Source organism: Ursus arctos, unplaced genomic scaffold (assembly GCF_023065955.2).
Source record: "Ursus arctos isolate Adak ecotype North America unplaced genomic scaffold, UrsArc2.0 scaffold_14, whole genome shotgun sequence".
Classification (NCBI taxonomy): Eukaryota; Metazoa; Chordata; class Mammalia; order Carnivora; family Ursidae; genus Ursus; species Ursus arctos.
In genome coordinates this window covers 57,025,787-57,040,604 of record NW_026622808.1, presented here as the reverse complement: position 1 = coordinate 57,040,604, position 14,818 = coordinate 57,025,787, and the positions used below count along the sequence as shown (strand labels likewise).

Below are 14,818 nucleotides of genomic sequence, written 5' to 3'. Positions count from 1 at the left end.
ACTCTCCTATCCCAATAAGTAAATTTATCTCACACTGTAAAATATTAGTTAGTAACAGTTTTACCAATACAAAACTATTCACCTCTAAACTTTAGCTTTTTCAAATATGAAATCAAATATGAAATTTTAGGGAAGAGGTAACATGAGAAATCATATATGATTTAGCACTAACCATAAAAAGAAAGTGATGAACTTAGGGAAACTGAATTGCTTAAGATCCCTCAACTCTTGAAAGAAAGATTCGTCTCAAAACACTTGACTTAAGAACCACTGGTCCAAGGCTGTGATAGCCCAACACCGTAGGATACCAGCTGGTTTTTCATATTTGGTCATCTTTGCTATGTGATTGTGTGTCCATGTATCTGTGTGTAGGTTAAACAGGCATTAATGCAGTTAAGACTCAATTTTATATATATTAATAATCGTTCTTAAATGGTCAGTAATCCTTTTTAAGTCTAAGGATCTTTCCCATAAATTAAATTCTGTAATGTCACAGATTTATGTGCAACTGGGTGAGCAAATACGTATCACAGTATTACCACAAAATATAACCAAAATATAAATTGCTAGAACAAGCAAATTGGTAATTCTCCAGTATATGGTATATATATTAAATCAGAAGGAGTAACAACAGAAAACTTTGTATAAGATACAAAGGTGTTAGGTTGAGAAACAGAAGTTCATTGAGAATTTTTCTACTGAAAACAGAGTTAACTCATCACTAAAAATGACAACATATGAAATCATGTTTACAGGGGTAAACTGGGTTTCAAAATGTACATGTTGGCAATATTAGAATTTAACACAACAAAATATAAATTGCATAAAAAACACCAAAGGTTTATAACCAAATAAATATAAACTAATAAAAACTAATAAACACAATGCATACTACAATTATTCGGGTAATATATTTATGATAATTAGTTAACTTTTCTACTTTAAAAACTGGACAATTTTAAAGTACATTGGAAAATGAAATTTAATAAAATTTTATTTGCAAATGAATTTTTTGGGCTACACATTACATTTAAAATCACCTATTATAGTTTATTATAAAATCCACTGCTACTGCTTTCTGTATGTATTATTTACATAAAATAGAGCTATTTATTAATTCCATAACTCATAAGGAAATGCAGTCCTTGTCAAGAGTCATAGACTTTGTACAATTCCTTAAAGATAATTTATATGCTACATTACACATATATATTTTTATTTAAATAAATGGTACATACCCCCAAATGTTATTCATCTCAACTTCAATTGCTCATCACCTACAAATAAAGAAATGGATTTTAGAATAAAGCATAAACCTGGTTTTGGTTTTTGTTTTGTTTTTTTTATATATCAGTTGCATTCCAGTATTGCTGGTTTTAGAATAAAATGTCTTAATGGCAGGGGCACCTGGGTGGCTCAGTTGGTTAAGTGTCTAACACTTGATTTCAGCTCAGATCCCAATCTCAGGGTTATAGTCATGAGTTCAAGCCCCACGTTGGGAGCCTACTTAAAAACAAAAAACAAACAAACAAAAAAACCTGTCTGAATGGCAAGTCATGAAGTCATGCCAGAAAAAGTATCTCAGTGAATTACAGAGGATCTGATTTTGTCATCATATTCTTTAAACTGTGCAATAAGTTACCCTGATGAGCAAGAAAATTGTCACAGTAAATCTATTAAAAAAGCCTGTAGGCTGATCTATATTCGAATACCTATAATAAAAAAGAGATACCACTAGTTTTGCTTATTGTACACATTACAGTAAGCATTTGGTTTTCATAAGAAAGTAAAAATGGTCTTCATTTGAAATTAAAGAAAAATTTTCCTTAGATTATAAAGAGCAACAATTAATATTCATTTTTCATAAACTACATAAAAACTCACCTCTCACCATTTCTTTAAATTCACTGCCAATTTTTAGATGAGAATTTATTTTTAAAAACATGAAATCTAAATTTTAAAGGCTAGATAAATTGTTCGATTATAAAAATTTTACTTTGTTTTTTTAAGTAATCTCTACACCCAGCGTGGGGCTCGAACTCACAACCCTGAGATCAAGAGTCACATGCTCTACTGACTGAGCCAGCTAGGCACCCCTACAAAATTTTAAATGGTGTGAGGTCTATCCAATATTTATATATGCCCCACTTTTCTTCCCCTCGACTGAACCTTCCTAAATTTAAACTCCAAGTGTTATTGATAATATTTTGGACTTAACAAAATTTTATATTTACATTTCTATGACTTATGTTTTATCTTCAAACTCTCCTTTCTGAGCTCCACATCCATGCAGCCAATTGGCTACCAGACATAACTATTTGGATACTCTAAAGGGATGCCAAACTCCATGTGTTTGAATACAAATACATGACTTCCTATACCAATTCTCCCCTCAACCCAAATGGTCAACTTCCAGTGTTGGTAGTGAATGGCACCACCATAATTCACCAGCCAGAGAGGCAGAAGTCACACATACCTTTCTTTCTCATCTCTTGTAAGAGTAGTCAATCCACCACTAGGTCCAGACCATTTTACTTCATACATTTATCTGTTACCATCTCCCTTCTACCTACCATTATTTCACACCTAAAACAGTAGGAAGAACATTCGCATTGCATTCACCCGACCCCACCCTTTTTCCTCCTTTTCCCCCTCCCCATTTCAACCCTCTGAAGATGCTTCAGTGTCTTAGTCATAGAAAATGACTGAAGTTTTTTTAACTTGCCTACAAATCCATCTACCATCTACCCTTTGCCAAATATTCCCAGTATCTTCCACCATTCTCCGCCTTGCTCTCTGCACTCCAGAGAAAACACTCAAGTGTTTTCATTTCTCGAAATCTATCATGTTCCTTCCTATTTTAAGGGTTTTTATATGTATCATGTCATCTGGCATCTTCTCCCCCTTAACCCACTTCCACCTATTCTTTCTGTAGATTCCCACTTAAACTTCGCTTTCTAAGAGAAGCCTCTTTTGATGCCCTAAGTCAGGTCCTCATAATATATTCTCACAGAACAGCATTTGCTTCTTCAAAGCATTTATCACTGATTGTCTATGTAACTTATAACTACATCCCTCACTACAATGTAAACTAAATGAAGGTAGCATCTATGTTGCATATTCCTGGTGCCTAGCATAGACCCTGACATGCAATAGATATTAATGAGTAAAATTAAAATGAATAAGTGAATGAAAATTATAGTTGGGGTATCTTTTTTATGTTCCATTTGTACCAAGTCATGGTGGTATAATTGGAACATAAAAATGTTGTATTCTTGAGGAAAATATTTAAAATTACTCCTGAGTCCCAAAACAAGAAGTACGGTGGAATCCAATAATGATGCTTATAAACTGTTAATTGCTTCCTGAAGACCGAAACAAAATTTATTCCCCATATGTAATTCAATGAATAAAATTTAGGAGTGGAATATGTATAGAATAAAAGAAGTTTATTTTATGAAACTTTTCCATTTACAATATGCTTTCAGATAAATGTTTGACTTAATGTCCAACGGAGAACATGTATTGAGTATCTAGTGGTATTGTCTCCAGTTATCAGATAAAAAAGTAGGGTAAGAGGTTTCATGTTTGGCCTGTGGTTGCATTGCTAATAAGCACCAGAATGAGAGCTCTTATCTCTAACTCCTGTGTACTTCCTACTAAATTACAGAGCCTTGGCAGTGATCCAGATGATGTAAACTAGACAAGTTCTCCCAATGAGACCACGTTGTAACTCCATGATGATTATGTTGCTGCTATACAAAATTTTCATGACAATGTATGCAATCCGTTCTCCTGCATAACTAAGGAAGCACTCACCCCTCAAAACTCAACTCTGCCAACCTGAACTTTCCAAACCCTTCTCTACTGAATTAAGGCTTACCTCTGCATCTCCTATTGCAGTATTTCCTGCATTACATTTGGTATCGGTTTAGTGACACCCCTCCTTTAACTAAACTGTATGTGCCGGGAGCAAGAGGGTGTTCATATCTGTACTCCAGCACCTAATGCGATGTCTCTCTCACCATGGTCACCGAAACCCTGGGTGATGAGTGGATATGTGCAATAGCAAATAAATGAATTAGGCCAAGAACAAGCACAGTACTGCATGGTCCTGTGACTTCTAAATCATCAATACTTAAAATCTAGTGAGACCATTATACTGAAATCTGGTTTTCTAGTCAGCATAATAACCATTAATCAAAATACATCATGTGTTTATGATAATACGGCAAAGCTCCTCTTACTGACAAGTCAAAGACCAAAGCAATTTGCATCAGGGAGCAACATTATTTTAAGCAGATAAAAAGGATCAAACATTTATAAAAACCCTGACAGGAATGAATACAAAACAGAGAAAATGATACACAATAGGTTTCATTTATTCAAAATTTTGAGATATCTTGATATCTTTTAAGTATTTACTGTAGCACACTGAAAAACAGAATGAGATATTCCCTTCCTACACAGACATTAAGGGCTCTGTGTTTGTGACTGCACCAAAACTAACTTCTTTTTGAGATTTATTTATTTGAGCAAGAATGAGAGAACATGAGGAGGGGAAAGGGCAGAGGGACAGAATATCCAAGCAGACTTCCACTGAGCACGAAGCCTGACACAGGGCTTTATCTCATGACCCACAAAATCAGGATCCATGAGATCAGGACCTGAGCCAAAACCAAGAATCGGACGCTTAACCAACTGAGCCACCAAGGCACCCTAAAACTAACTTCTGTATTAGTAAGCTGCTTAATGTAAGGAGCTTTCAGGTTACCTTCGTACGCATAATCCTTTACACCTGGGTAAGTGCATAAATTGATAATGTTGGCATCATTAAATCTCATGCTATTCACAATAATCATTCATTCAAACTCTATTCAAAAGACAAGTAGAATGGAGAAAAATAAATCTTTTGTTTCTGAAACGTATAGACTTATGGGTCTTCTCAGGCACTTTGTTCTTTTGTTAGTTCTGAGCGAGTTCTAAGACAGCAGATCTTATCAATATGACAGATAGGCCAAGATAAATGAAAACTCAATTTTTCCAAATAACTATGGCCTTTTTCCCAAGCAAAAAATAAACTCAGAGCAATACTATTGAAAGCAAATGAATAGATTTTGTCAAAGCTTCAAGCAACAAGGAAGACAAGTATCTGGTCCCCTTTTAGCATAAACTTGAATCATTTGTGACTGAGGCAATACTGAAAATGCAATTGCATGCTTCTCTGACAGAGAGATGGGTGCTACTGACTAAACAGAAAAAAAGGAAAACAGAGAAGAAAAATGACAAGACCAATATATTCTTTGTTAGGACCACATTCACAAAATGATCAAGCTTCTTTCAGAGTAATTGATAAAGATTAAATTTCTTTATGACAAATCCAATCAACAGTGTACTTGCTTTATGCTCAAGAAAATAATTTTCTTTTATAAATTTATTTTATAACTTACTAACTCCAGGTATCATACCCATTCTCATTAGCTCTGTAAAATGACATTTAATGTATTTTCTTATCAGATATATCAGCATAAATCCCTGTCAAAGATTTCTTGGTCCAGGGTCTGGAATAAAGGCATATCTCTGAGTACTTCTGTATAGGAGAGAAATTTCACAAGCTGATGAAGTTTTTAAGTCTTAGTTGGATGCCATGAAGATTTCTTTTAATACCTATATGGTACCGGTTTTCTTGCAAGATGGTCAGGTTGTCATTTCAGAATCTAACAGCTACCTGGCAAATTATCATCTGAAAACAAAGAAAGCTTATTAGATAGCTCACAGAGCAAAGAATCCCATGGAATGGCTGCAACAGTGAAGAAATGCTGCCAACACTAATTTAATAAGGTGCATTGTCCATGTGATTATCTTTGTTGTTTTTCCACCTGTGCTGTGTATTCACTTCTTGTTCAAACAGGCTATGGGCAATTTTGATAAAGGAGAATCACTAGGCTCAAATCAGAGAGTCCTAACTCATCCAGGATCTTTCTTGGAAAAAGCGCTTCCCTAGTGAGCTTTTTCATCTACAGAGTTACAGGGGTGTGCTAGAACACCTTCAAGTCTCTGCAACAGAATAGCTATGATTTCTAGGATGATTTTGTCATATTGCTTCTCCATTAAAAGGTTTATTTAGGGAGGTCAATGGAAACCCAAAGAAAATGATCTCCAGATTCTCAACAGATTTCATTTCCCATGCCATCTATGCTTGTCCTCAGTCACTGGAGATAATCCTTAAGTGACATTATTCCAAAGTCAAGTATTTTATGCTGAATCATACATGCCTAGTTCACAAAAGCTGTCTATATAATAGTCAATGCATATAGCCATGAAAGAATGGAGAATAAAGCAAAAGCTTTTTAATTGACTACTTAAGAGGTTATGGAGAGGCCACGAGGTGAAGTTATGAAGTAGGTTTCTAGTCAAGAATGCCATCTACTGACAATAAAATAGTCAATATTCATATGATTTTATTGAATGAAGAGTCAACAGTGGATTTCAGTCCTGGAGCTGTTAAGAATCTGGTATGTAAAAATAAAAGCCCATCAATTCTTAGCATCCCTCTGGGGGTTTTGTGGGTATATGTTTAATAACTGTCATATCTCAAAACAGTTCAGTCTAACGCCCATTTAGCCTAGACAATATAATAGCAGACAGATTTGCCAGCCATGCATGGATGGCTTGAATGCTCCTAACAGGTGCCCCATAACCAACTTCTTAGGATACAAACAGATTTTTATCAAAAGCTCTCAAACCACCTCAGAAAAAAACAAGGTATTTTATTAAAGTAAAACCTATATGCCAAAGTGAAAAATCCTGCATCTCTTCCTCAGTTTTTCTTATGACTTTCCACTAGCAAAGCCATCTCATTTAAAACCTGCTAATCCCTTGGCATGGCTGTTTTGAGATGTGGAGGGTGATAAGGACTATTATGAGGGCTCGATTTCAATTATAAGAGAAAATACAACTGAAAACAATAATATTTTAACACATGATGTTTTCCATCTATTGAAGTGGCAAAGACCAAAAGGTTTACACTGTGTTGATAAGTGCAAGGGATAAAAAAACATTCACATACCCACCATTTTTGGTGGGTGGACATGCTGGTACAAATCCATAAAGGATTATTTACCAATATTTATAAAAAATAATAAAGCAATTTTTTTTACTCCTAAATATCTCCTTTAAAATTATATAGTCTAGGAATATATAGTCATTGGGGCACTCCCTGCTAGTTTTAAGAGCTACTTAAATAATGAAGATTAAATAAAATAATGCATGTCAAGTATATAGAACAAAAAAGTATAGAGTAGTTCACGTCATTTTTATTATTAGATGATGGTATCATTTAATCACTTTAGAAAACACTACAAAATTTGAGACAAGTGTCCCATTCATTATGGTAAAAAGAAAAAGCCTATGTGTGTAGTATACATATCTATAACTAGAATATAATTATTTAAATGCTCTGGTAAGCCTTGCCAACTGGAGAAACTTCTTTACAGAAATGTATAATTTATGAATAATCATTTGTGCTAATTTCCTAGGAATGTTTCGCTTTGAATTAATAAATGTCTAAAAGAGTAGGGGAAAAAAAACAAAAAATCCTTATAATCTCAATCGAAATTAATATAATTCTATTAGGATGTAATTGACTGAATGAGTTGAAGAGGAGTTTAAAATTTTTCCAGCATTTTCTTCTCTTTCTGTAATTAAATTACATTCTAGCCATTATCAACCATTCATTTTAGGTGAATGACAAAAAGAAAAAAGATGTGAAGTGAAAGCACATTCATTTGACATTAACCCAAAATAACCAATTTGCTTCTCATGAGCCTTGGCTGTTGCTGAGGTGCATTTGTTAAATTATAGCAGCAATTTTTCCTCAGGAATCTTCTAATTTTGTTCCAATCACTGGAGTCATGTTTATGTATTTCCTTGCACAGATATACTGCTTCCTGAGAGAACTCTTGAGAATAGAAATTCTTTATCAGATGATTGAATATCAAACAGTGAGATGACTAGCCGGTTAGGTTAAAAATATGAACAGACATTTAAATTTAAACATAAAAGAGATCATCTGAATGACAAATTTTGGGTGATGTAGAGGAATGAATTAGAAGAACTTCTTCCCTTCCTTTTACTCTCAGAGCTCCTCCACACCTAAGCAGTAAAGTTCAGTCGCACTTTCCTACTGTTTAGAGCTGTGCTGTCCAGTGAGGTAGCCACTGGCCAGATGGGACTATTGAGTACTTTGTCCTGTAGCTAGTAAAAAGTGAAGATGTAGTACAAACAATCAATGTAAAGTATCTCATTCATAACTGTTTTAATATTGGTACTTGTTGATACAATATGTTGAACACATGGTGTTAAATAAAATTTCACCTGCGCCACTGTACTTTTTACTAGGACTTCCAGCAAAGTTGAAATTATACTTTTAGTTCGCGTATTTCCACTAGCGCAGAACTAGAGCACTGTTATCTATGATGCATCTATATTCCACACGTTCCTTTGTGTGTACCTGTGTTTTGATGGTTCCAGTAACTAAGTTGGTCTCAAAAGGGGAAGAAGCTGTTTATCTTTACAATCCTATCTTCATGAGACATGTGAAGACTGGTTGATTCCCATTATGTGGATCCAGATCTTGCCCCTCAAAACAAGGCATTGACCAGCTTGGTATTAAAGTCAGAAGGCTTGAATTTCCAGCTGGGTTACCTGGACAAATCATTTAAAGCCTCCAAGATTATTTTTCTTAGCTAGAGAGGGCCTCTCTGTGTGACCAACAACATCGCTATGAAAAATCACTTAAGGTATAGATGAGAACTCTTCAAGCCATACACATGATGACGCTTTTCAAGTGGTATGAACACAGTTTTATCTCAACAAACAACATTTGGGATAACTGATCGTTTGTAATTCATCTAAATTGGAGCAGAAATACCACACCTTTGCTGCCAATCACATTGCTGCGTAGGACAGGAAGCAGCTGATTTATTCAATCATAAATTATACCTTGGCCATCTTAACTCCTAAGTCAAGCAGAGAAAGACGATTATCATACGGTTTTTCTCATCTATGGAACATAACTAGGAAGATCAGTAGGAGAAGAAAGGGATAAAGAAAGGGGGGGTAATCAGAAGGGGGAATGAAGCATGACAGACTATGGACTCTGAGAAACAAACTGAGGGCTTCAGAGGGGAGGGGGGTGGGGGAATGGGATAGGCTGGTGATGGGTAGTAAGGAAGGCACGTATTGCATGGTGCACTGGGTGTTATATGCAACTAATGAGTCATTGAACTTAACATCAAAAACGAGGGATATACTGTATGGTGACTAACATAATAGAATAAAAAAATATTATTATAATAAAAATAAATAAATAAATAAATAAATAAATAAATAAATACCTTGGATTATTCCCTAATAATTCTTTTTCAAGGGCTCCTGGGAGGCTCAGTGGGTTAAGGGTCTGCCTTCAGCTCAGGTCATGATCTCTGGGTCCTGGGATTGGGCCCTGCACCAGGCTTCCTGCTCAGCAGGGAGTCTGCTTCTCTTTCTTTCTCCCTCTGCCACTCCCCACTGCTCATTCTCTCCCCCTCCCAATAAATCAATAAAATCTTTAAAAAATAATAATTCTTTTTCAAATCAAGTAAATAGAGTATGAATCTCTCAAAAAGCTTAATAATTTTAACAGTACCAGAATAAACAAAATTTAGATTGAAAACAGATTTATATTCAATGACGGTGTTTTCCTCATAACAATTCTCTTTCATACAGTCACATTCACTCATCAAATATTTAGAGTGTGCTCTACAATAAAGCAAAGGTGACAAGATCGCAGGCTTTGGAATTACAGATGCCACACTGGAATTTCGGCCACACTGAATGTTTAATGTGGCCCTTCCACCCCTGTAATATAGGAATCCATTACTAAGTCTAGCAGGATTTTAGAACAATTAAATGACATATTAATTAGAAAAAAATTAACACCTGGCACATGGTGTTTAATAAATTTTAGCTAAAATAATATTTATTAGTACTTAGCTACTTTTCTAGACACTGAAGATACTGAAGACACAGGCTCTGCCCTCAAGGCATTATCTACAGTATCATCTATCAGCTGTATCTGAGGAAATCTAAAGAGTAATTATTTTCCAGTATCCAGGAAACTATATGAATCTTACAGGCTGTTATCCTAATATTTAGTCCTGTGTAATTACAGCCTTGATCCTCTGAAGGATCCGTTCAAGAAGCCTAAGGATCTTTGCAAACTAATATAGAGTTTACCTAATAGGTTTCATTTAATCAGTCTTGTCATACTGAATTTCAGAAAGCTCTTGAGGAAACAGTAGTTACCTTTTCTAGCAGGCTTAAAGTTAGCCTAAGCACTCTGTTAAATGGATTTCCTTTTACACCGCTTTTCAATAATACACAAACCCACCATCATCACATCCTAACGCAATCATCATTTACCATGATCCTCTGGTTCAGTGACAGAGGTGAGAGATAAATAATAAAAAACATCAATACCTTCTTGCATCCTTCCAGAAACTTCCCTCATTAAGCTCTTACCATGAGCACCCATCAGCTTTGCCTATTTGTTTTCTTTCTACAATAAACCGCAGAGTAGCAACAATTTTTAAAGAAAGACCCTACTGGCCAATTTGCCAAGACCACTATATTAGAGCTTCTCAAAAAGTTGTACCAATTGGTAGTCATTTTTTATGTGGTGAAAAAACAAACAAACCAGAATCCATATGGCTACAGCAGATTCTACCATCTACTATCAAAATGGAATATCAAGTTCCCCTTTGCAGATAGCTGTAAGTTAATACGGAATGTCAAAAGTTTCATACACAGGAATGACTGATTTCAAATCTATCAACCCAATCCTATTTAGTAACTACTAATTAAATGATAGAAGACACAATCCTACTTTCAAAAGACTAACAGTGTTATTTTTAAATAGTTCTAAATTCTAGTCATTCATATATATTACAAGTTGTTATAGACGGTTTTCAAAACACAGCTCTAATCAAGTAAATCATTTACTCAAAGCCTCAATGCCCTGATCTGTAAAATGGAAGTAATTACGGCTACACTGTAGTCATTTTAGAAATATTAGAAATAATGTATATAAAGCATTTATCACAGTGTTATTACCACTATTGATGTCATATTTTATTAGCTAGGGCAGGGGTCTTCAAACTTTTCTGTAAAGGGCCAGATGACAAGTATTTTTAGCCTTAGAGGCCATAAAATCTGTATCAGTACTACGCAACTGCTGTCCTAACAGGAAAGCAGTCATCAACAATACATAAACCAACTGCTGTCCTAACAGGAAAGCAGTCATCAACAATACATAAACAAATGAGTGTGGCTGTATTCTAATGAAACTGTATCTGTGGACACTGAAATTTGAATGTTATGTAGAACTATTATTCTCTTTTTTTCCCCCTCAACCATCTAAAAAAATAAAAACAATCTCAGTTTGTGGGCAACATAAAGAACTGGAGGACCAGATATGACCATCGGGCCATAGAGTGTCAAGCCCTGGGCCAGAGGAGTCTGATCTGGACTTACATCGATTGATTTTATATTTAACTGGCCAGTTAGTTTTTAGAAAAAAAAAAAAAATATTTGCAACAAATTGAAAATGCTTTACATGCAAAATCATGTTATTTTCATCAACTTTAAATTCTACTGAACATTTCTGGAAAAATATAATACAAGTAACCCCTGCTTTCCAAATCTTGAGTTTCCTACATTAGTTACCAACAGTAGTAGTTAAGGGCTTTTCTCATAAAAGCAAAAATCCTCCCTCAGACTGCTTTTGGTTAGCAAAAACAGGTACTAATATAGATCTGTGTAAAAGCAAAGTAGCATAACTTTCAGGAAGTGGAGGGATACTCTTCGCTTTATGCTATTTCCCCTTACAAAAGGTTTCATAGGGCCTGTCTATTTTTGGATAGTGGGATCAACCTGTGTTTTGCTTTCACTATTTAAACACCTACCCTTTTGTAGAACTTTTAGGGGTATTTCACGTCCAGTGTAAAGAGTTCAAGAATGGTACTTCAAAGCACTGCAAACAAATTTATTTAACATGCTTGTTAAACATATTGCTTATTTTCCTTACTAAATTAACTGTGGTTTGTGAAACAAACAAATGAATCTACCAATACAAGATGCAAAAACAATTTCAATAAATAGGTTTTCATTTACTATTTAATCTCCTTTCTGCCACTGACTTAAAAAACAGCTGCCAGGAAGGGATGCAAACACCATATTTCTCCAGTTACATAATGTTAATTATAATGGAATTACACTACAAATAAAATCTTAATCATGTTGGCCACTCTTCTCCGTGTCCTTATTACTTACTCACAGACTCCCAATCCATTAAATCTGTGTTGTAGTATTAAAATGGGTGGAAGAGCAGGGGAGAGAGAAGATGAATTTGGTTTGGTCAAAAGGTCAAGGGATAATAATTTAGTTAAATAAGTAAAGTGGGGCATAATCTTTTCATCCTTTTTATATCTTATGCTTTTAATGCTGGATTATCTGCAAAATGAACAAAGACAGTGAATATCAGGTCAGCTCTGCTGAGAATATCGAGCTGACAACAGCACAGAAGGACGTGCTATCGAGGTTCATAGTCGTTGCTCTCAGGACATTAACTTACATTTTGGAGATATTTGCCAAGCATCCCTTATCTATCCACACTTTACAACCCACCAGTTTATTTACCTCTTGAACTGAATTACAATGGAAAGTGAAAATACAGGAATGCAAAGATAAATAAGCCATTGAAGTTTACAAATGCACAAGACAGGTTTGTTTGTTTCTTTGTTTTCCCAGTCATAACATCAAGCTAGCACCCAAACAATTAACAAAATAGCAACATTACCATGGTTGGATATATGCAGAGATTGTTAAATATCCAGGTAATAATGAAGCATAGATACATACTATAAAGCCAGACTGACTGTGTTCTGTATGCTTAGCATTTATACATTTGTAGGATTATAGATAATTTACCTGCCACTCTAAGCCTGAATTTGTCTGTAACATGCAGATAATGATCATAGTTACCACAAAGTGTTAGAAGGATTAAAATAGTTAACATGCGTAAAGTTTTTATTTTACATAACACAAAGTGAGAACTATGTAAGTGGTTATTAAATAAAGCAATGGCTAAAATCCTTATTGACTAATACTCTATATTACTGTCTTTATAATACTTGCATTTTGATAGGTCACTACTATACAGCTCTTTTTAGATCTCCATGAGAAAAAAAAATCTAAAGAATTTAATAGCCCTATCCATGATAAATGTTTGCCAACGATAAAGGTGAAATGGAAATCTAAGGGTTGTTTGCCTCAAATACCACCAATGTCTGACATAATTAATGAAACAAAATTATAGGGCAATAGGGCATTTAGTTCTAAAGCAGCTAATAATGAAGGAGTCTTTAACCAGCAGTGTAGAAAATTTGACTCCTCCATAATAACCCTGAAAATCTGCCACTTCATTAGCTCCTGCTCTGTATGTAAAGTGGTTACTCTCAATCCAGTGCCTTCTTTCTTCCAAATATTCCTACGACCTACTGTTTCCAAACTTCCAGGTCTTCAGGAATAAACTTGACACTATTCTAAACTGAGCTCCATAAATAGAGCATACCACTTTGCTAACGACCTAGGGAAAGTCAAGACGAAGAAAAGATAGCCCCAACCTTCAACAAGTTTAGAATCTATTTGGATAAACAAAATAGAAAATAAACAAGTAAGACGGAAACAGAAACATACAACAATACAGCAAGGAAGAAGCTAAACAACAAACATGGGTGCCGTGCTACAGTGTCTACAGTGTTTCCACCAGTGTGTTATCTCATTTTGTGCCTCCATCCCACCCCAGTCCAGGAAAGAATTCCCAGGAAATAAACTATATTATCTTGGCATTACAGATTATTATACAGAGCCTCGGGAAATCTAAATAACTTGGTCCAGGTCTTAAAGATGGAGGCAAAGCTGTAGTGCAGAATCCAGATCTTCACACTCATCTGTAAGATTTTAAATTACAGCACTCTCTTCTCTGAAAACTGTAACTTCCCAGAGAGAGGATGTGAGACAGTTCATGATGAGTAGTCAGAAGTGAGCATGTTGGGGCACCTGGCTGGCTCAGTCGGAAGAGCATGCAACTCTTGATCATAGGGTTTTAAGTTTGATCCCCAAGTTGGATGTAGAGATTACTTAAAAAAAAAAATAAAACTTAAAAAAAAAAAAAAAAAGAAGTGAGCATGCTGATGGGAGAGAAAGGTCACTGAAAATGGGAAATGGTGCCAGCTCAGAAAGGTAAAGAACCAGTTCAGGTCAATAGTTTCGAATGGAGACTTTGTGGGTGGGGGTGGCTGTGCTGACAAGAATAGGAAAGTCATTAACTATTATTCTACAATTCCTAGTGGCTGCCTAAAAGACTGGGGAGAAAGACAAGGGTTTTGAAGCAATTGCACTGAGCATCAGTAAGCTAAATTTCAACTGCAATACCTTTAGGCCAATCTATCTATGCTGTTATCTCTCTTAAGACTCTGATATGAACCATACACTCAGTCAATCTGATTAACTGGGACCCCTCCCAAACCAACTGCTACCCAATATTGAGTAGACAGGAAACACTTTAGTAAATCTTAATTTATTGAACACTTATGTTAGAAGTACTGTGATTAAATCTCTTTTATTCCTTCTTATTTTATCTCTACGATAACCACAACAGGTCTGTCAGGGGTGCCCAAGACAACCCCTACATTCAAAGATTTGCTAGAAACACTCA

The 14,818-nt window shown here is 35.2% G+C and overlaps 1 protein-coding gene across 5 annotated transcripts in view; it reads right to left on the bottom strand.

Annotated features, from left to right (window-relative positions):
• The window catches only part of LOC113256632 (contactin-4), an 877,814-nt gene that overhangs the window by 742,024 nt on the left and 120,972 nt on the right, over positions 1–14,818 (bottom strand). For 3 of the 5 annotated variants that reach the window (XM_057311891.1, XM_057311888.1, XM_044385021.3), the window contains one exon: positions 1,239–1,277. The exons of the other annotated variants lie outside the window; for them this stretch is intronic. The gene's annotated coding sequence lies outside the window, so the exon portion shown is untranslated. The remainder of the gene's footprint in view (positions 1–1,238; positions 1,278–14,818) is intronic. 5 annotated transcript variants of the gene reach the window in all.